The sequence below is a fragment of the Erinaceus europaeus genome, chromosome 1, assembly GCF_950295315.1.
Source record: "Erinaceus europaeus chromosome 1, mEriEur2.1, whole genome shotgun sequence".
NCBI classification, from domain to species: Eukaryota; Metazoa; Chordata; class Mammalia; order Eulipotyphla; family Erinaceidae; genus Erinaceus; species Erinaceus europaeus.
The window spans coordinates 54,243,232-54,265,294 of record NC_080162.1 but is presented as its reverse complement, the minus strand read 5'-3'; the positions used below and the strand labels follow the sequence as shown (position 1 = coordinate 54,265,294).

Below are 22,063 nucleotides of genomic sequence, written 5' to 3'. Positions count from 1 at the left end.
CATAGTATTGGAAGTTCTTGCCATAGCAATCAGGCAAGAGAAAGAAATCAAAGGAATACAGATTGGAAGGGAAGAAGTCAAGCTCTCACTATTTGCAGATGATATGATAGTATACATAGAAAGACCTAAAGAATCCAGTAGAAAATTACTGGAAGTTATTAGGCAATATAGCAAGGTATCAGGCTACAAAATCAATGTGCAAAAATCAGTGGCATTTCTTTATGCAAACACTAAATCTGAAGAAGAAGACATCCAGAAATCACTCCCATTTACTCTTTCAGCAAAATCAATCAAATACCTAGGAATAAAGTTGACCAAAGAAGTGAAAGACTTGTATGCTGAAAACTATGAGTTGCTACTCAAGGAAATAGAAACTGATACCAAGAAATGGAGAGATATCCCATGCTCATGGATTGGAAGAATAAATATCATCAAAATGAATATTCTCCCCAGAGCCATATACAAATTTAATGCAATACCCATCAAAGTTCCACCAGGCTTCTTTAAGAGAATAGAACAAACACTACAATCATTTATCTGGAACCTGAAAACACCTAGAATTGCCAAAACCATCTTAAGGAAAAGAAACAGAAATGGAGGCATCACACTCCCAGACCTTAAACTATATTATAAAGCCATCATCATCAAAACAGCATGGTACTGGAACAATAATAGGCACACAGATCAGTGGAACAGAATTGAAAGCCCAGAAGTAAATCCCAACACCTATGGGCATCTAATCTTTGATAAGTGGGCCCAAAGGATTAAGTGGAAAAAGGAGGCTCTCTTCAATAAATGGTGCTGGGAAAACTGGGTTGAAACATGCAGAAGAATGAAATTGAACCACTTTATCTCACCAGAAACAAAAATCAACTCCAAATGGATCAAAGACATAGATGTCAGACCAGAAACAATCAAATACTTAGAGGGAAACATTGGTAAAACACTTTCCCACCTATACCTCAAGGACATCTTTGATGAATCAAACCCAATTGCAAGGAAGACTAAAGCAGAAACAAACCAATGGGAATACATCAAATTGAAAAGCTTCTGCACATCCAAAGAAACTATTAAACAAACAAAGAGACCCCTCACAGAATGGGAGAAGATCTTTACATGCCAGACATCAGACAAGAAACTAATCACCAAAATATATAAAGAGCTCAGCAAACTTAGCACCAAAAAAGCAAATGACCCCATCCAAAAATGGGCAGAGGATATGAACAAAACATTCACCTCAGAGGAGATCCAAAAGGCTAACAAACATATGAAAAACTGCTCTAGGTAACTGATTGTCAGAGAAATGCAAATTAAGACAACACTAAGATACCACCTCACTCCTGTAAGAATGGCATACATCAAAAAGGACAGCAGCAACAAATGCTGGAGAGGATGTGGGGACAGAGGAACCCTTTTACATTGCTGGTGGGAATGTAAATTGGTACAGCCTCTGTGGAGAGCAGTCTGGAAAACTCTCAGAAGGCTAGACACGGACCTTCCATATGATCCAGTAATTCCTCTCCTGGGCGTATACCCCAAGGACTCCATAACACCCAACCAAAAAGAGGTGTGTACTCCTATGTTCATAGCAGCACACTTCATAATAGCTAAAACCTGGAAGCAACCCAGATGCCCAACAACAGATGAGTGGCTGAGAAAGCTGTGGTATATATACACAATGGAATACTATGCAGCTATCAAGAACAATGAACCCACCTTCTCTGAACCATCTTGGACAGAGCTAGAAGGAATTATGTTAAGTGAACTAAGTCAGAAAGATAAAGATGAGTATGGGATGATCCCACTCATCAATAGAAGATGATTAAGAAGATCTGAAAGGGAAACTAAAAGCAGGACCTGACCAAATTGTAAGTAGGGCACCAAAGTAAAAACCCTGTGGTGAGGGGTAGACATGCAGCTTCCTGGGCCAGTGGGGGGGGTGGGAGTGGGCGGGAGGGATGGGTCACAGTCCTTTGGTGGTGGGAATGGTGTTTATGTACACTCCTAGAAAAATGTAGACCTATAAATCAGTAGTTAATTAATATGAGAGGTGGAAAATCAATTGTATGTCTCAAAGTTTTTCAAAACACAAACTGAATCCTTTTAATATATAGGCTGTATTTGATACGCGGACTCTCTCAAAAGCCTAGACCAAGTAGATTAGAAGCATCCAATAGCACAGCTATATACAAGATACTGGATACTGTACTGCAAACCATAACAAAAGGACTTTTCAAAGTTAACCCAATTAACAAATAATGTGATGATAACATTAACTATCGATTGTCTTTTTGAACCCTAAGACAGCAGGAACCTCACATCTCCACTATAGAGCCCCTACTTCCCCCAGTCCTGGAACCCTTGGATAGGGCCCACTTTCCTGTATGCATCTCCCAATCCAAACCAAATAATATTGCATCTGCCGATCACAACCTAACCAACACAACGATTGCCATCTCAACATGCTTCACCTCAGACTCTGTCCAGAGACTTCACGTGTGGAATGGCAACCCTTCAGCTTCATTACTCAGGTGAGACCTTTCCTTTTATAGTACACTCTAATTTCATCTCAGGTAGTTCACTTTCTAACAAAGTCCCATAACCTAGATATACACCAGTTTCTGTGAGAGAAACTGGTTTTCTTATGTTCACACGTATCCATAAACTACTGCAAAAATATATACCTGAAAGCAGTAGTACACTAGAGTTTGCAGTGAGTACCTCCCTAACACTTCCTCTCCACTATTCCAAGCTTGGGATCCATGATTGCTCAACAAATTGTTTGGCTTCATATGTTAACTCTCTTTTCAATCACCAGGTTCCAGATGCCACCAGGATGCTGTCCAGGCTTCCCCGGATTGAAGACCCCACCAATGTGTCCTGGAGCTCAGCTTCCCCAGAGACACACCTTACTAGGGAAAGAGAGAGGCAGACTGGGAGTATGGACCGACCAGTCAATGCCCATGTTCAGCGGGGAAGCAATTACAGAAGCCAGACCTTCTACCTTCTGCAACCCTCAACGACCCTGGGTCCATGCTCCCAGAGGGATAGAGAATGGGAAAGCTATCATGGGAGGGGGTGGGTTACGGAGATTGGGTGGTGGGAATTGTGTGGAGTTGTACCCCTCCTACCTTATGTTTTTGTTCATTAATCCTTTCTTAAATAAAAAATTTTTAAAAAAAGAAAGAAAAGAAAAGTAGAGAAAATAAAAAAAATAAAAAATAAAAAAATAAAAGGACTTTGCTTACATTGCATAGTGGACTTGGCTGTGGTGACTAGGAGTGTGTTTAAACAATCAAGGTTTTATTAGGCAGTACAATAATACAAGATATATATTTTAGTTACGACAACATAAGCAATTATGGGCAGTGGTAAATAAGCTAGTTTCATAAACCCATAAATTAGTTACCAAAGTCAGACTCATAAGATAAACAATTATCAGCAGAGGTGCAAAGTACGCATATGGCTGTAGAGGAGAGTCTTAGAGTTTACTGGCTAGCTGAGTCACAAATGTTCAGTTCCCAGGAGAGGCAGCCATGGCAGGAACATTAAATACCCTCAGCCTGGATCCATCTGAGCAGGTGAAGAAGCAGGGGTCAAAAGAGGCCATACTTCCAGCTGCCTGTGTTTAAGTCCATTCAATTCACCCACAATCCATTGTGCTTTTGCACAGATATTAGTATTCTCTGTTACCAGGCTCATGGCAGCCATGTGCTGTGTCCAATTTCCTATGGTCGGCCAGTATACTGTGTCACAACAACACTTAACAAACTACCGATATAAATTACTAACTTACAGTGTTGGGTATATTGCAAGATTCAAAACTTATTTTAAAACTATAATAATCAAAGATAGCATACTACTGTAAAAAGAGAAATGTAATCTTTGGAACAGAATAGAAAGTCCAAAAGTAAAGAAATATGCAACACATATGTGAACATGTGATTTTCCTTTCATCTTTTTAAAGTATTTTTTCTTTCTTTTCTTTTTATTTGATAGGATAGAGAAACTGAGAAGGAAAGAGGAGATAGCAAGGGATAGAAAGAGACACCTGCAGCACTACCTCACTGATTATAAGGCTTCCCTCCTATAGAGGACTTGAACCCCAGTTCTTGAGCATGATAAGGTATGCCCTCAATCAGGTGCACCACTATCCAACACCCTGTAAACAAGTGATTTTCAACAATTAATTCAGGACTATGGATATAGGTCACCCTGCAGAGCACATGCTTTACCATATGTGAGGCCACATAAAAGCTCTCCTCCACAGTTTCAGATTCATCATGCTTAAAGTCTACAAATACTTGGAGAAAATAGCATGATTCTCAGGAATTCTTAAACTTTTATTCAGAAAAAAAAAATGAAAGCATACACATAGGTCAATGTATGGATGAAAGGAACCCCAAATGAGGAGAGTTGTACTTTTATACACTTTTAAGGCTCTTCCTTCACTTCCTTTCTAAGTCATTCCCATACCTATTACAACTTCTGAGTGTCCATCTTGCCTACCTTTTCCTCTCAGGTAAGGGAAACACAGATTAACTTCTCAGGTGCTCCCGAATTTTCTTTCTTCTTAGTGAGGAGGAAAAAACAAAAATTTGTGGTCACACAAGTTCTGGCACTCAGTGGAACTGGGGTTCATGGCTGTCTCTGGCCCTTACCTTCCCCTAAAAATGTGAGTTCTTATCTACAAGGATGCAGAGGTCACATGGGCTCCTGAGCTGAATATGGCCCCAGGTTAGATCAAATCAATTGGTTTACAGTCAACAATATTTATACACCTTTCCCATATTTGGGAGCTACTCTCTTCCCTGATCCAGTTTTCCAGGCGTAACATCATCTCCCCAGACGATAAGTTAGATCCATCTGCATATCATATGTCAGGCTCAAAAAAAACCACAAAAACACTAGTATAGTCATAGGCCCTTTGGAATATAACTGAAATAGCCCTACTAACTATCTACAAAACAGAGAACCCCCCCGCCATCTACACTATTCCAGGCTTTAGGTTCATGATTGGTCAACAATTTGTTTGGCTTTATAGGTTAACTCTTTTTTTCAGCCACCAGGTTTCAAATGCTAATATGATGCCAACTGGATTTCCCTGGGCAGATGACCCCACAAATGTGTTCCTGGAGCCCCACTTCCCCAGTGCCCTTGCCCACTAGGGAAAGAGAGAGACAGGCTGGGAGTATGGATGGACCTGTCAACACCCATATTCAGCAGGGAAGCAATTACAGAAGCCAGACCTTCCACCTTCTGCACCCCATAATGACCTTGGGTCCATATTCCCAGAGGGTTAAAGAATAGGAAAGCTATCAGAGGAGGAGGGGATGGGATAAGAAGTTCTGGTAGTGGGAATTGTGTGGAATTATACCTCTCTTATCCTGTGGTTTTTATCAGTGTTTCCATTTTATAAATATTTTTTTAAAAGATAAAAATAAATAAATAAAACAAATTCCCTTCCTAAAAAATCTCTTTTAGCCATGAGAGAGGGGATGGCCAAGAATTGATAAATTATGTTGAACTTCATTCCAACAGTTAAAGCCAGTCTGGAAATAGGAGTATAGCTCCCAGGGACTCAGACCTCCTATATTGTTTGAGTTATCCTCAAAAACTGAATTCACTTTTATAGTTCTCCACTTATCTATCCTTAAAAGAAGTGACTGAATGATATAATTTGTAATTAGAATTTGAGCCATATTTGAATGATTTTATTTTGTTTTTTACTAGTGATTTAACAATGATTAGAAAGATTTTAAGATAACAAGTACAACTCCACACAATTCCCAACATCAGAGTTCCATGTCCCACCCCCTTTGTTAGAAACTTCCCTATTCTTTCTCCCTCTCTGGGATTATAGACCAAAATTCCTCATGGTGTGTAGATTTTAGTAAGTGAATGTCAAATAATTTCTTCATTTGAATATTCTATTTTAAATCCCTCAGATCTATAGGGGAAGTTCACCTTAAAAGGGAGCTTCTCTCTGTTCAGACTAAGAGGGGTGGGTATTGGTTTTCTTCATATAATTAGTGAAAAAATCATGGCAAACAGTAGCACAATCAACTTCCCAGAAGCCTCGCTCCACTTTGCTTTTTTTGCCAACCAACTACAGAGATGCCTGTGAGCAGGATGAATGGAAAGTAAAAGGCATACTGTATTTTTGCATCATAAATTTTGCAAAACTGCTTGATGAAAAATAACTTTGGGTCCAGGAAATACATACATACACACACACACACACATACACACACACACTCACTCCAACCTATCTCAAATTTGAGAACTTTGAAAAGACTGCATACCTTCAGGTCAAGACTCAGCTCATATATCTTAGCATGGCAGGGTAATGTATTTGGCTGGCAAACAAAATGCTCATTCTCTGGCAAATTATACTGCATTCATAGGTGTGAGCTCTTTAACTAAGTTTTGTTAAGTTGCCATCCAACATAGAAGCCAAGTCCCTCTAGTTTTCTATTAAATAATAAGTGGCTCAACTTATTAGATAAGTGCTAGCACTACACATCCGGAAAACCATGAATTTAAGAAGCAATGTTCACTTTGTAGGAAATTAATCCCAAACCCTTAAGCTAATTAAGGATGTCTCAGGGCTCTTAGTCTATTTATATTGTATTGTCTTTATTTACATTCAGTAAGTCAGGATTTGTAATTGTATTAGTGTCTTGAATATATAGCAAGTCCTTTGTCTTTGTGTGGGCTCCTCCCCAGAACAGAACCTGGGGCAGGGTCTTGGGCAAAGTAATTTATTTAGGAAGCATTCTAAGGAGGTAAGAGGGAAGCATGAGAAGTGAGGCAAGGAAGGAAAAAAAAAAAACAATCTAGTTGCAGTAAAGAGTAGGTTACCATTATAGCCAACTGGAGTTCAATCCCACTGAAGAGAACCTAAAATACTATGGACAACATGTTTCACAACTGCTTCCTGGTGGAGAAGCTATTTAAGTACGCTGGAATGCAGACCCCTCACTGAAAAGTAGTACTCCCAAATGTAACTATTTAACCAGGACTGATATGCCCAGGTAGAGGCCGCAGTTGTGGGCCCTTCACTTGCTGGGTAACACCTCCCAAGAAAAGCACACTGGCAATCTTTTCAGAATGAATGGAGAGAAAATGAACAGTGCACCAACACAAGGAGTATAGCCACAAATTATGTTAATTTTTATTGATTTGTCTTGGGTAGATCTATATTTCTTTAGAGACCAATATTTACTTCATAGCTCTCTTTCTTTTTCACTTTGCCACATCATGTTGCTCTGATACATTGAAATTTGATGTCCACTCTCTTCTGAGTATAGCAAACATGGTCACACAGCCTGCATTTCCCAGCCTCACCCATAGCAAAGTGTGAGTAAATGGATTAGCTCTAGATCAGGCCAAGGCATATTCCAGGAAGGTTTCTAGAAAATTAGTTGTGATTTGTAAGATTGTAAGTTAATAGTAGTATAGTTTAGCACTATTCCCACCCACTAAAGCCTTTGTACCCATACCTACCTACGATGGACCTGAAAATCTATGATGGACCTGAAAATCTACCATCTCCCCTGTGTCTTACTTTGACGAAATACTCCAAAACCAGTCTGTTTTACTTTGTTTACCTTTCCTTTCTTTTTTTTATTAGGGGGATTAATGATTTATAGTTGACAGTAAAATACAGTAGTTTGTACATGCACAACATTTCTTAGTTTTCCACATAACACTCTAACCTCCCCCCTCCATGTAAGTCCCCTTCCACCATCATGTTCCAGGACATGAATATTATCCCCTCCACCCCCAGAGTCCTTTGCTTTGGTGCGATACATCAAATCCAGTCCAAGTTCTGCTTTGTTTTCCCTTCTGTCCTTATGCTTTAACTTCTATGAGTGAGATCATCCCATTTTTATACTTTTCATTCTGGTTTATCTCATGTAACATGATTCCGTCAAGCTCTATCTAAGATGAAGTGAAGAAGGTGAATTCACCATTTGTAATAGCTGTATTTGTAGTATTCCGTTATATATATGTATGTGTATGTGTAAGTGTATGTGTATATGTATATAATTTACTCAGCCACTCATCTGCTGTTGAACCCTGGGTTTCTTCTAGGTTTTGGCTATTACAAATTGTGTTGCTATGAACATAGGTATACACAAATATTTTTGGATGGGTTTGTTTGACTCCTTAGGATATATTCCCAGGAGGATAATTGCTGGGTCATAAGATAGGTCCATTTCTACCCTTGTGAGAGTTCTCCAGATTGCTCTCTACAGGGGTTGGAACAATTTACATTCCCACCAGCAGTGCAAAAGGGTTCCTTTGCCCCTACAACCTCTCTAGCATTTGTTATTGCTATTATTTCTGATGTATGACATTCTCACAGGGGTGAAGTGTTATCTCCTTGTTATATTTACTTACGTTTCTCTGGAAATCAATAACTTGGAGCATTTTTTCATATGTTTATTAGCCTTTTGGATCTCTTCTATAGAGAATATTCTGTTCATATCCTCTCCTCATTTTTTGGATGCAGTCATTTATTTTCTTGTTGTGGAGTTTGGTGAGCTCTTTCTATATTTTGGTTATTAGCCTCTTGTCTGATGTATGGCATATAAAGTTCTACTCCAGTTCAGTAAGAAGTTCTTTGTTTGGTTGGTGATCTTTTGCTGTGCAGAAGATTTTTTTTAATTTGTTATAGTCCCACTGGTTTATTTTTCTTTTAATCTTTTAATAAGTATTTTCTGATTCCAGACAAATATTTGTAGCTTTGTTCTATTCTCCTAAAAAGATTGAGTGGAATCTTGATGGGAATTGCAATAAATTTGTATATGGTCCTGGATAATATACTCATTTTGATGATGTAAATTCTTCCAACCCATGATCATGGAATATCTTTCCATTTCTTTGTGTCTTTCTATTTCCTTGAATAGTGACTCATAGTTTTCAATATATGTCTTTTACTTCTGTTGTTAGGTATATTTCTAGATATTTTGTTATTTTTGTTGCTATAGTAAAAGGGATTTATTTCTGGATTTCTTCTTCTACTAACTTAGTGTTTATATAGAGGAAAGATACAGACTTTTGTGTGTTAATTTTGTAGCCTAACAATTTCCAATAGCTTCCTGCTGAATTCTTTAAGTTTTTCTATGTACACTATTATATCATCTGAAAACTGTGACAATTTGACCTCCTTTATTCCACTCTATATCCCTTTATTTCCTTGAACCTATCTGAATTCACTGACAAAAAAACTATGTAGAACAGTAATGGTGGTAGTGGACACCCCTGTCTAGTACCTTACCTGAGGGGGAATGTTTTAAGATTTTCACTATTGAGCAAGATGTTGGCTATAGGTATACTATGTATGGACTCCACTATCTTGAAGAATTTTCCCTTTATTGTAGAGTTTGATTATAAAGGTATGTTGGATACTTTTCAAGGCTTTCTCTGCATATATTGATATAATCATGTGGTTTTCATTTTGCTTTTATTGATATGGTGGATAACATTGATTTACATACATTAAAACAACTTTGCATACCTGGGATGATCTCCATTTGGTCATGATGAACAATCTTTTTAATATACTGCTGTATCTAGAATTTTGTTCAATATTTTAGCATCTATGTTCATCAGAAGTATTGGTCTGTAGTTATATTTATTTATTTATTTGTTATATCCCCATCTGCTTTTGGTATCAGGGTGATGTTGGCTTCATAGAAGTCGGAAGGGAGTTTCAAATCTTTTGGAAGAGTTTTAAAAGTAGAAGTATTAACTCTTCCTTGAAGGTGTTTTGTGGAATTCATTTATAAAACCATTATAAAATCTGGTCAGGACTTTTATTGTTGGGAAGATTGTTGATAACTGTTTCAATTTATTTAGCTGTGATTGGCTGTTCATATTTTGTAGTTCCTCTTTATTTAATTTTGAACATTTGTAGGTATCTGGGACTCATCCATTTCTTCCAGTTTCTCTAATTTTCTGGCATATAGTTGTTCATAGAAGCCTCAAATAATACACTGTATTTCTGTGGTGTCTGTTGTAACAGATCCACTTTCATTTATAATTCTATTTATTTTACTCTTCTTCCTTTTATTTTTGTGAGTCCAGCTAAGAATTTGTCAATTTTGCTTACTCTTTCAAAGAACCAACATTTAGCTTTGTTGATCATTTGTATAGTTCTAAGATATTCAATGTTATTTATTTCTGCCTAACTTTAGTTATTTCAGTCCTTCTGGTTGCTTTAGGGTTCCTTTGTTCCTCTTCATCTAAGTCTTTAAGGTGTGCAATCAGGTTGTTTATTTGATTTCTTTCTTGTTTCCTAGTGTGTCCTTATATGGCTATGAACTCCCCTCTCAGTACTGCCTTAGCTGTATCCCAATTATTTTTATAGCTTGTGTCTTCATTTTCATTAAATTATCAAAATATTTTGATTTTGTCCTTAATTTCATCTTTGACAAAATAGTTGTTAAGTAGTGCACTTTGAGTTTCCATATTTTGGGACTTTTACTAAATTTTTTTGTTTGTTGTTAAGTGTTAATATAATTCCACTATGGTATGAGATGATTCTTGGGATGATTTCAATGTTCTTGAATTTGTTGACACTGTCTTTGTGGCTTAACATATGGTCTTTCCTTGAGAATGACCCATGTGGACTTGAGTAGAATGTGTATTCCAGTTTCTTGGGGTGAATGACTCTGAAAATGTCCAGTAGTTCTAGTGTACCTATTTCTTCATTTATTTCCCTAGTTTCTTTATTGATTTTCTGCCTAGATGATCTGTCCAGTTGAGAGAGTGGGGTATTGAAATCCTTAACTATTACTGTGTTGTTGCTAATATGTTGCTGTAGCTCTTACAGTACCTGTTTGATGTATTTTAGATAGCCTCTTATTGGGTGCATAGATGTTAATAATTGTTAGGTTCTCTTGATTGACTGATCCTCTGAGCACTAAATAATGCCCATTCCTATCTTTTTTTATTTTGTTTATTTTAAGGTCTGTCATGTCAGATATGAGAACAGCTGTTCCTGACCTTTTTTGTGGGCCAGTGGCTTGTATGATAGTTTTCCATCCTTTCACTTTGAGCCTGTGTTTGTCTTGTTGAGTTAGGTGGGATTCTTCTAAACAACTTTTGGTTGAGTTGTGTTTTCTGATTCATCTTTTACTCTGTGCCTTTTAATAGGTGAATTCAGGCCATTGATATTTGTTGATATTGTAGGTTTAAGGTATTTTAATGCCATTATCCTAAACTTTTAGTGTGTTCTAATATATGGCATGTTTATTGTGATGTTGGGATTGTTTATAGAAGGCCTTTCAGAACTTCTTGAGGAGCAGAATAGGTGATAGTTGATTCTTTCAACTGTTGCTTGTCTGAAAAGGTTTTTCTGCCTCCATCTCGTCTGAATGACAGTCTAGCAGGATACAGTAGTCTTGGGTGAAAAATTTTCTCGTTGAGTGTTTGATATATATCTTGCCAGTACCTTCTGGCCTGTATTATTTGTGTGGAGAAATCTACCGCTAGTCTTATGAGTTTTCCGCTGTAGATGAGTCTGTTTTTCTTTTTTGGCATTCATGATCCTTTCTTATCCTTATTCATTTTCATTCTAAATCTGATGTTTTTAAGTCTAGGTTAGTTCTGTTTGGAACATTTTGGGCTTCTTCTAACCCTTTCTGTCTTTTATGTTGTCTAGAGTAGGGAGTTCTCAGCTATTCTGCTTTGTAGAAACTTTTTCTTCCCCTTCCTCTTTTTATTCCACTAGTAAGCCAATAATGTGTATATTACTTCTTTTAAATTCATCCATATGTCTTTGTTGTTGTTTTCAGTATTTATTGTTTGTTTGTTTGTTTTTATTTTTTATTTATAAAAAGGAAGCATTGATAAAGCCATAGGATAAGAGGGGTACAACTCCACACAATTCCCACCACCAGACTCTGTATCCCACCCCCCTCCCATAGCTTTCCTATTCTTTATCCTTCTGGGAATATGGACCCAAGGTCATTGTGGGATGCAGAAGGTGGAAGGTCTGGCATCTGTAATTGCTTCCCTGCTACATGAGTGTTGACAGGTCAATTCGTACTCCCAGCCTGTCTCTTTCCCTAGTGGGGCAGGACTCTGGGGAAGCAGAGCTCCAGAACACATTGGTGGGGTTGTCTGTCCAGGGAAGTCTGGTAGGCATCATACATCAAATTGATGGGGTTTACAGCCAACAATATTTATATCACTTTCCCATATTAGGGAGCTACTGTCTTCCCTGATCCACCTTTCTGGTCCTTTTTACAGCCATGAAATCATCTCCCCAGACAATAACTCAGATCCACGTGCATATCAGATTTCAGGCTCAGGGGGAAAAAGAAAAAGGTAAAAGAAAAAAACTAGTATAGCCATGGACCCTTTGGAATATAACTAAAATATGCCTACTAGCTATCTACAAAACAGACACACACACACACACACACACACACACACACACACACACCCCACTCTTCATCTGCACTCTTCCAGCCTTTAGGTTCATGACTGGTCAAGAATTTGTTTGGCTTTTTATGTTAACTCTCTTTTCAACCACCAGGTTCCAGATGCTAGCACAATGTTTTCATTATTTCTTAAACTCTTTTTTTAGTTCTGTTACTTCTTTCTTAGTTTTCTCTAAGTCATCCTCAATCCTGCTAATTCTGTTTTCTGTCTCATTTATTTTATTTTCTCTCCCCTCTGTTGTGTTCTGTAGATCAACTATTTTGTTACTCTGTCCTAATACTATATTAGCTTTTTCAGCTGGTTGTTCAGCTATTTCAGATGTCAGCTCTGATTACCTCAAAATAATTAGTGTTTTCATTCAGAGTCTCATTTGCTGTTTCCCTATTTCTTATATTACTTTCAAAATCTTTCCTCACTCCTGTAATTATTGCATTGATTAGTGTTTGAATGTTTTCCTCATTCTTATGTGATTCTACCTTTTGGGGACTTTATCTGGACTTTTATTTGATTTATTTCTACAATGTTTCTTCTCAGTTTAATAATTATATTTGGTGTGTTATGAGGTCTCTCCCTCAGTACATTTTAATCCACTAATCATACTTGCCTGGATTGACTTGTGCCTAAATAAGTTACTTAAGTGTTCACAGTTGCAAATATTAACAGTTGTTTCAATGTTATCTCAATCCCTGAGGTGAAGCACAGTGTCTGTTAAACTTTCTTATATTGTTATGTTATTTATCTTCCCTGTAGGTTATGGGAGCCTGAGGGCTTTTTAAATATAAGTATATTTTTAGCTTAATCACTCACTGGTGACCAAGAGATAAAACAGGGTGGATGATAGACAGCACAATGGTTATGGAGAAGACTCCCAGACCGAGGGTTCAAAGTCCTGTGCCCAATTCCCTGTTCCACCACCAAATAGGCCCAAGCTGAGCAGCACTCTTTGGCCCTGTGTGTTTCTAAATAAATCCTGGTTGCACTTCATCAGTTCTGAGGCAATTATTCACCATGTTTCCTAATTTATCTGGAGAACAGTGTGAAAAATCGCCTACTATATAGCCACACCTCTGGACCACTGTAAATTTTCTGAGTCACCTGGTCAATTCTCTGTCCCCAGATAACAATAGGGTTTCCCCGCTGTTGTTCTAGCCTCTTAGGGGCAACTACAATGGAGACTCACAGTTGTAAATTGGTAAATTTTAGGTGATTTTCATCTCCCTTCAGCAGTCTTTTTGTTTATAAAACTCATACCAGAGATGGTGTGTTAACTGGTAAACTGCTGGACTGGTACCAGATGCTCCTAAGTATGGACCTTTAGCCCCAGGAATCTCTCCTTAAGCTTTTGTCAGTCCATGAGCCACACGTGTTTGCACTTACCTATGACTTGGTGGGTTTCTGGATTGATCCTAGTTTTGTCTTGTTGTGCTCTCAGGTGATCCTCTTTGCTCTTCCTAGTTGATCAAGGAGAGCAAAAGACAACTGCTGCTATTCCATAGACATACCTCTGGAAGACCTTTACCTTCTCTTTATTTATTCATTTCAAATCAGAGTGCTGTTCATCTCTAGTTTATAGTGGTGCTGAGTATTGCATCTTTTGTTCCTTGAACACAAATGTCTTTTTACATAACCATTATGCTGTCACACCAACCTGTTACCATTTGTTTATAAATCTTTTTCCCCGATTCTGTCTCAGGGGAAACAGAATGATGGTTATGATAACAGTTATATGCCTGAAGTTCAGAAGGCCTAAGTTCTTCCTCCAGCATTCCCACAAGAAAGAGGGGAATAATGTTCTAATAAGTAAATAGAATTCTGGAAAGAGTTACAAAAACATAGATAAATGGAGTTCTGTGAATGGGATGAATCTGTCTCTTCTCTCATTTTCTCTCTTCTTTGTGTCTTTCTCTGTCTGACAAATATGTGGTTGAAGAAGTGGCTGAGTAAAAAAAAACCTCATGCATGAAGCCTTATATTTGATCCTGGGTGAAAATCTTTGAAGTTATCTTCAACTCCTTTACCTAATTTACTCTTGCCTAAACACAAAATGAGTCTCAACTTTCTTTCTTGTTTAAGTTTCCATTGCCTCCACCTTGTTCAGACTTCAACTGCTGGAATCATTCATTATCTGTCTGAGGGTGGGAGGACAGGAACATTCATGATCTGTCTCTGTCACATCTTCTCCAATGCTACCAATACTGTGTATTTTTATATATTTATTAGCCCTTATAAGAGAGAGAGAGAGAGAGAGAGAGATGAATCCCTATCATCTAAGACACTCAGCTATCTCCCTGGTGTGTGTGTTATTATATTGCAGAGCTGTCACCATGTAAATCTACCTCCCTAAAAATGTAATGGCTCTCCACTGTCAGCATCCAAATATCTTACAGTGTATCTGAGATCTGTCTTGGCTTACATTCATTTCCAACTCCTTATGTGACATAGTGCTCCAACCTGCTGTGCCTGCCACCCACACCCAAATGTCTGTTCATCTGAGTTCATTTCCTGAACAGACATCAAATATTATTTATTTGTTTGTTTGTTATTTGTTTTTACCACAGAACTCCTTGTTCTCAGCCACTTTTTTAAATTTTTATTTATGTTATTTTATTTTCCCTTTTGTTGTCCTTGTTGTTTAACATTGTTGTGGTTATTGATGCCGTTGTTGTTGAATAGGACAGAGTGAAATGGAGACAGGAGGGGAAGACAGAAAGGGGGAGAGAAAGACAGACACCTGCAGACCTGCTTCACGGCTTGGGAAGCAACGCCCCTGCAGGTGGGGAGCCGGGGGCTCGAACTGGGATCTTTACTGTGGTCCTTGCGCTTTGCGCCATATGTGCTTAACCCACTGGGCCACTGCCTGACTCCCTCTCAGCCACTTTTGTAACCATTATACTATCCTGCTTTCACTGACTTTAGTAATATGTATATATATATGTATGTTGCCCCCATGCTGACAAGCCCTATTTCTTTGCCTCCCTCAATCTTACTTGTTAAAAAGTCTTCTCCCTTCCAGAAGTTTAATTCAATGCTAACTTCTCCTCTGTCCTCCAAAACTCCCTAAAAGATAACTCTTCCTTTTAATTCCGTAGCTGTGTTTCTACTCCCACATTTTTTGCCTTGCTTTCTATTATCTGTGCATCTGTTACCTCTTCTTAACTGTGTACTTCAAGAGAAGGAGCTGTTCCATACTCATTTTTGTGGCTAGAACAAAGTAGATGCTCAATACCTATTGTCTGGGAAAATATATTTAAATGACTACTTACTGAATTCTCACTAATGTGCAAATGACTGATACAGTGCTCTCAGGAATACTGCTAATTTCAGATACAAAGAGGTAAAAGTCTAAGAGTTATGTCTCACAGTGGGAGAGTACACACATTACCACATGCGTTGAACAGGGCTCTATACCTATAGGGGATAGTTTCAATGTTGCAGTTGTCTCTCCTCTCTCTCTCTTTCTCTCTCCTTCTTCTTCTCCTTCTCTTCCTCCTCCTCCTCTTCTTCCTCCTCCTCTTCCTCCTCCTTCTTCTTCTTCTTCTCCTTTTCTATCTCTCTTTCTGTCTTCTACCCTTTATTTAATAAATGGTCACTGGGAGCAATAGAATATTGCAGTCATCAAGCCTCAAAAAATAGCCGCCCTGATGGCAAAAAGAGGAGGAAAATATGGTCCAGGATGTTTGGCTATCCAAATCAAGTTAAGAATTGGGGGAGGAGGGAGGGGGCGAAGGGGTCAGGCAGTAGTACATCAGGACAAGCACACATAGTACGAAGCACAAGGACCAGCACAAGGATTCCAGTTTGAGCCCCAGCTCCCCACTTTCAGGGAGGGGAGCAGTGAAGTAGGTATCTCTCTTTCTCTCCTCCTTCCTAGCTCCCCCTCTTCTCTCAATTTCTCTCTGTCCTATCCAATAAAAAAATGGAGTGTGGTCTACAATAACAGTGGATTTGTAGTGCCAACACTGAGCCCCAGAAATAATCCTGAAGGCAAAAAAAAAGGGGGGAAGGAAGGAAAGAAGAAAGGAAAGGAAAGGAAAGGAAAGGAAAGGAAAGGAAAGGAAAGGAAAGGAAAGGAAAGGAAAGGAAAGGAAAGGAAATTGGACGGAAGGGAAAAGAAACTCCCACAACTTTTGTATATATATATCTTGCCTATAGAAATGACACCATTTGGTATATACAATAAAAATACCTTATTCTTCTTCAAGTCTATTAACTCAAATGCAAGAACTTGGTTTTTTGTTTGTTTGTTTGTTTGTTTGTTTTGTTTCCTTTTGAAGATCCTTGTCAATGTTGTGGAGTTAAAGCCTTTCTGAGCCTTTCATTTTCAATTCATTTAGTGTGTTTGCTTTCTAGAATCTGAGAGTTTTATTTGCTGGGTTCTCTAATAGTTCTGAAACATAGAGTTAGTATTAAAAAAAATTAGTGCATCACTTGTTAGAGACAGGGGAGAAGGTCAGTTAGTGCTGAGAGGCTCTCATACTTTAGCTAAGTAGTGGGACTAGTCAGTGATTAATGAGCAGATCTTAACTGGCAGGACAAGATACAGTATTCCCTCTGATTCAAGTTTGTTTTTGCAAATGTGGGTCCAAGAGCCAGCCATTATATGGGAGAAGTGTCCTTGCCCAGCTGTGCCTGTGCCACCTCATTTCTGGTTTGAAAATCCCCTTACCCACCCCAGGGGAATGTTTCTCCCTTACCACTATCTGCCAATGTTTTTGAATTGTAGGGTGGCTTCATGTTGTGGATAAACGTCCAGTATTTACTTGGATGAAGGCACCCAATTCATGTTACTCTGAGTCCCTGTTTGGTTTAAAATCTGCCTCTTTATAGGCAGAAGATGTATTAACTCACTTTTCCCACTACTTTTTCTCCACAGCATCTTTCAGGTTGTGGTTGGAAAACCCAGTACCCTCCCAAGTCTGGACACAGGCACTTGTTATGACTAATGCACAGCAGTACCCAGAGTTACTGAGATTCATCTGGAGAGAGGGGATGGGGTGAATCTAGGTGGATTGGGGTTCTGGGAATCAAACCGAGATGGTTTAGGAAGAACTAAGACACCCAAGCCTGAGGAATTTACTGCATCTGAGAGTAGACATCAGCTAAAAAGCAAGAACAAATAGATGTTCTCTTTCACTCTATAACATATTTCTTTTTTTAAATATTTTATTTATTTATTTTCTCTTTTGTTGTCCTTGTTGTTTTTCATTGTTGTTGTAGTTATTATTGTTATTGATGTTGTCATTGTTAGATAGGACAGAGAGAAATGGAGCGAGGAGGGGAAGACAGAGAGGGGGAGAGAAAGACAGACACCTGCAGACCTGCTTCACCGCTTGTGAAGCGACTCCCCTGCAGGTGGGGAGCCGGGGGCTCGAACCAGGATCCTTATGCCAACCTTGTGCTTTGTGCCACCTGCACTTAACCCGCTGAGCTACAGCCTGGCTCCCTCTATAACATATTTCAAGAAAATATTAAACAATGTGGTAATCCCCCCCCCCATGCCTGCATTGACATTGTGTCTTCATGCCAAGGCAGATTTTTCCCTCACACACTAAACTGGAAAAGAAATTAGTCTGAAAGTCTACATCATTAGTATTTTCAAAGGTAATGGTGAAGCTTAAATTCATTTTCAACTTCAAACTTATTGAAAAAAAAATGAAGGGGAAGTATTTTTTTCTGAAGTAAGTCATGCTTTTTCAGCATTCTCACCAGAACTATTCTGGTTTTTTTTTTTTAATATATGAAGTTGATCTGCTCAAGCCCCAAACATACTTTTCCATATGCTTCTCTTTCCCCCCCCCTTTTTAAAATATTTCCTTAAAATACAAGTGTTAAATCTGTGCCATATTTTTATTAGCTTTGCACTGATACTGTTGACATTTTTTGAGAGCTATTTGATATCTGAGAAACTTGTGGTCTATTTACTTTCTGTTTTGATACTTCTAAAATGTCTAATACAACATGGGAAAGACTGTATACAGGTAAACTACCTTAGAATCTACAGGTAACCTATACATTTCAACTCGATCTGAGGATCCCTAGCTCCTATAATTTATTTAGTTGCTATTGGTCTATGGAGGAAAATATCTGCTACAGTCTCCCTGACAGCATTCCCATACCTCAAAGCTTGTTGAAAAGAGAAATTCAAGGCAATGAGATGATCATCTGCTGCCTGGTCTGGCTTCAGCCCCATCACAAATCCTCCCAAACATCTGCTTGGGCTGCAGAGGGAGCCATGTGAGCTACAGCTGAGCTCCCAGAAATTATTTGTGAGCCTCAGTATTTGCACACATGTGGTCATGTGGGACCTTTCTGGCCAGACCAGCCATTTCCCCACCACATCTGCTGGTTAATTGGATAACCAAATGTACAAGACAGCATGGGGGACTAGAAGGAGTATATTACCCACTCCAGAGAACTTCTCATGCTGGAAACAAAGAGCACACAATATTGATTCATATATTACTAGATAAATGCACATGAGTGACATTTACCATGTATAAAAACCCTGCATCCACTCAGCATGGTCCAACAAATGACAGGAGACTCCAAGAAGGCTGCGCAGTTCCACTGGCAATCAGTCCCCCGCTCATCTGTTTTCTATTCCTCTCCTGTGTGCTCCCTGTCAATTTCTTGCTTGCTTTTACCTCTGTTTCTTTAATTACTTCCTTCCAGTTTCTGCTTGGTTGTCTCTCCTATTCCTGGAACAACCCTCACCATTGAAATACAAGTTATATTAGAGATAGACACCTCAAAAGGCCTCCTCTGCCAGCACTTATCTTCCATCAGAGTGCTGTTCCTTGGGAGCAATATTTTCCACTGGACCCTCTTGAAATGCAAAAACACTCTTCTCTGAAGAAAGTTAGATCAAAGTGCTCTAGCTTTCACTTGGAAGAATGAAACACTCTACTGCAGAAGCAGAGTGCCTAAGAATAGTAGAAAGCAAGAAGTAGATGTCAAAAAGTGACTGGCCCCAGCTTACTTCCAATGTCTGCCTGGACCTTGTAGGAAGCAGTGGAGAGCCATATTTCTACATATTACTACCCCAGCAACAAAGATTTTCACCACACCCACTCTTGCCAAGAACTTTAATATCTCAAGGGAAATAGAATATGCGAAAGAAGAAGATAAGGTGTTTAAAATGAATCCTAGCAGGACCAAGTGGTGGCGCACCTGGTTGAGCACACCCATTATAGTGCTCAAGGACCCAGGTTAAGTCCCTGGTCCCCACCTGCAGCTTTGTAGCTTTGCAAGTGGTGAAGTAGTATTGTAGGTATCTCTGTGTCTCTCTCCCTCTCTATCACCCCCTTCCCTCTTCTGGTTGTTTCTATCAAACAAAATAATAATTAAAAAATTTCTTTAAAAAATTGTTTTTTAAATGAATCCTAGCATCTTGTTAGAAAGTTCGGACTATGGAGTAATTCAGATGTGCATGAACTGTTTTTATTCTAGAGAGCAGAAGAGAAGAAAAATAATAAAGCTTTTGACCAATGACTTCAAATGGTGTCCTGCTGCAGGCAGGGCTTGTTGTCAGTGATCACCTGTCCAGACATACTATCCCAGTCATTGGCAGCCTAAGTCCCCAGCCTGGTTATGATCCTTGCTAAGCATTGTTGACATCACACACACACACACACACACACACACACACACACACACACACACCTTTCTGTTTGGCCTTAATAACAACTCTACATACCAGTAGAACCATTTGAACACTTCAAGTTGCAAAGAACTTAAAACTGAAGTTTGTGTAAACTAAAAGGAAGCAGGCTAGGTCAAGGAACTGGAGGACTAATTAACAATTAACAGTTATCATTTCAAAAGCCTACTTCTTTTCTTTACTAATTAGCCATCCAGCATCCACTCTACCTTTTGCTGCTTCTCCCATAGGACCAGCCAGGTGGATATCATATTCCCTGTAGTAGGCAAGGAATCAAACTGAAAGCTCTCTCATAGGGAAATCAAGAAAAAACAACCTAGGTGTCTATTTATTAGCTTTTAAAAAATCATGCATGATATATATGATGAATTAATAAATGAACTAAACAGAGCAAAAATGAACTTTTGGACTGCTGGAACATTTAGTAGTTGCCAAGAGGACATCTGTATAGTGAAGGACAGAATAGGACTTTCAGAGGCAAATGCAATGTGGTGTATACACGTGTTAAAGTCAATTAAGCACAACTGAAATTCACATAATACTATGAAGCAGTGGTGTAAAAAATTAATTAAAAAATGTAAAGGCTTGTGAATATGCCAAAAACCTGCCTTTATTTGAGGTTAAGGATACAGGAGATGATAATTTTGCATGCACTAGGATATCCAACCAACTCCAACCTCTGAGGAGAATAAAACTCCCCTGAGACTTCTTTTTTTAATTAAAATAATTTAATTTAATTTTTTTCTTTTTTTAATTATTTATTTAAGAAAGGAGACATTAACAAAATCATAGGATGGGGGGCCTACAACTCCACACAGTTCCCACCACCCAATCTCCATATCCTGTTGTATGCTTTACATTGGGTAGTTCTCCCCCACCAAGAGAATTAGATCAGTCCAGTTAGTTTCGTGGGCCTACTTGGCCCCGCCCTGAAGGAACCCCGCCAGAGTTCCAGAGTTCCAGAGTTAGAGAGTTTCAGAGTTCCGGAGTTGGAGAGTTGAAGAGTGGCAGAGTTAGAGAGAGTGCTTGCATGGCCGCAAAGAGACAGCAGAGTTCTGTTTGGTGATTAGTTTGTCTTAGTTTATGAATCATTGTTCCTGAATAAAGAAATACAGCTTCCCTGTCCAGCCGTTGTCTCCGCATCTATGTTACCCGCCCGTGAAGCCAGCCCGGCCAGCTGGAGCCTCCGAATTTTAACAACAAATGGCGCCCATGTGGACCCGACCTGCAGCATCTCTCAGATAAGTAAAGACAACTTGGCTACCTATGCACTATGGCCTTCTCTTCTGCTTGTGAAGAGATCTCCAAAGGCCTCTGCTCTTTCTTCACGAGACTGTTTTGCTGTTTCTGGAACATTTATCTCTGGACCACTCTGTGGTTTCCACTCGCTAGGGCGAACTCAGAACAGCCAGCGGGAATAGCCAGCGGGCGGGAGGCGAGGCGCGGAGCTGCTGTTTCCACCTGGTTAAACAGCCAGCCAGCCGGCTGCGCCCAGACAACCCTGCAACCGCGCCCGCAGCCCGGCAGCCCCGCAGCCGCAGGAGGCCTACGCCAGCACACAAGAGCCCCAAGAGCCCGACGCCAGCACACAGGAGGCTGACGCCAGCACACAGGAGCCCGATGCCAGCACGCAGGAGCCCGATGCCAACATGCTGAAGCCCGATGCCACCACACAGGAGCCCGATGCCAACACGCTGGAGCCCGATGCCAACATGCTAGAGCCCGATGCCAACACGCAGGAGCCCAATGCCAGCACGCAGGCCAGCCTACAGGAGCCGGCTCTCTACCGCGTGGCGCAGGGCACTGGATGCGTGATCCCTCCACGCTGCTCGGCCACTGCGAGCAGGGCAGCAGACATGGCAGGGCCATGGGGCAGGGCCGCGGCGGCCTATCATGGCCGCCACCCCTGGGCACCTAGGCCCATGCCTTCTACAAAGCTGG

At 39.6% G+C, this 22,063-nt stretch overlaps 1 long non-coding RNA gene across 1 annotated transcript in view; it reads left to right on the top strand.

The window, feature by feature from the left end:
* Window positions 1-2,778: 2,778 nt before the first annotated feature.
* The window catches only part of LOC132541847 (uncharacterized), a 123,998-nt gene continuing 104,713 nt past the window's right edge, over window positions 2,779-22,063 (top strand). The window contains exon 1 of the long non-coding RNA XR_009552938.1: window positions 2,779-2,841. This is a non-coding gene — a long non-coding RNA (uncharacterized LOC132541847). The remainder of the gene's footprint in view (window positions 2,842-22,063) is intronic.